A 1,052-nucleotide genomic window follows, 5' to 3' on the forward strand; every position below is an offset into this window, starting at 1 on the left:
TCCTCTCCTCTCCTCTCCTCTCCTCTCCTCTCCTCTCCTCTTCTCTTTTCTTTTCTTTTTTTCCAGGTTAACATAAAAGACCAGAAACACGTGGTGACTGTTTTCAGGGAGTTGCTTCTGGTGTGTGCTCATGAGTGTGCCAGTGTGCTGTGTCCCGTGCATGTATATGTATGTCATTTTGATACCAGGGGTCAATTCAGTGCTGTTTTACTGGACCAAACCACTGTGCTTTTTGTAGAACTGTCTCCCACTTGAGCCCAGAGCTCACTTATTGGTTGGCCAGTGAACCCCAGGGATCTGCCTGTTTCTGCCTGCCCAGTAGGCTCCACCAGATTTTAACATGTATTCTCTGGGTTGAACACAGGATCTTGTGCTTACTGGCAGGCCCTTTGTTAAATAATTCATGTCTCAAGGTATTTAGTCAGGGTATTTTACCAATTGAGTAGCTAAAGCAGAACTTGAGAGGCAGGGGCCCAAAATAAGCCCCCAAATAGGCCTTGGTCGCCTTTAACAACCTTCTCCAGTCTTATTTCTATGACTTGTAAGATTTTTAAGGTTCAACAAGAATGTATACTTGCCAACATTTTATTTTGCCAGAGGGAGACATTAAAAACACATCCATCAAATACTTACCATTATTATTATTTAATAGAAGTAATGACATTCTAACACAAAAAGGACAAAGAACAAACAATAAAAATAAAAGGGATGTTCTAAATTAAATCACTTTGACTTTATGGAAATCTTATACTGTTCTTTTCCTTCTCATTTTGATGTAGACCAGTAAACACATCATCATAGATCAGTGTTTATTCTTACCACGGTCCACTCATTTGTAAGCTCTGTTTCCATTTCACAGGAGAAAAATTCCCTTAGAAGAATAGACTCAAATAGCATTTAATAATCAGTATACAATTGAATTCTCTTCGTCTTCATCTCCATTTCCCCTTCACTCCTGAGCAATATAGTAATGTTTTGTTCTTATGTCTGAATAAGAACATGTTTCTAGTGTAAAGAGATCTCGGAAAAGTTGAGGTGTGTGAAACAAGCCA

This window comes from Mus pahari, chromosome 17 (assembly GCF_900095145.1).
Source record: "Mus pahari chromosome 17, PAHARI_EIJ_v1.1, whole genome shotgun sequence".
Lineage (NCBI taxonomy): Eukaryota > Metazoa > Chordata > Mammalia > Rodentia > Muridae > Mus > Mus pahari.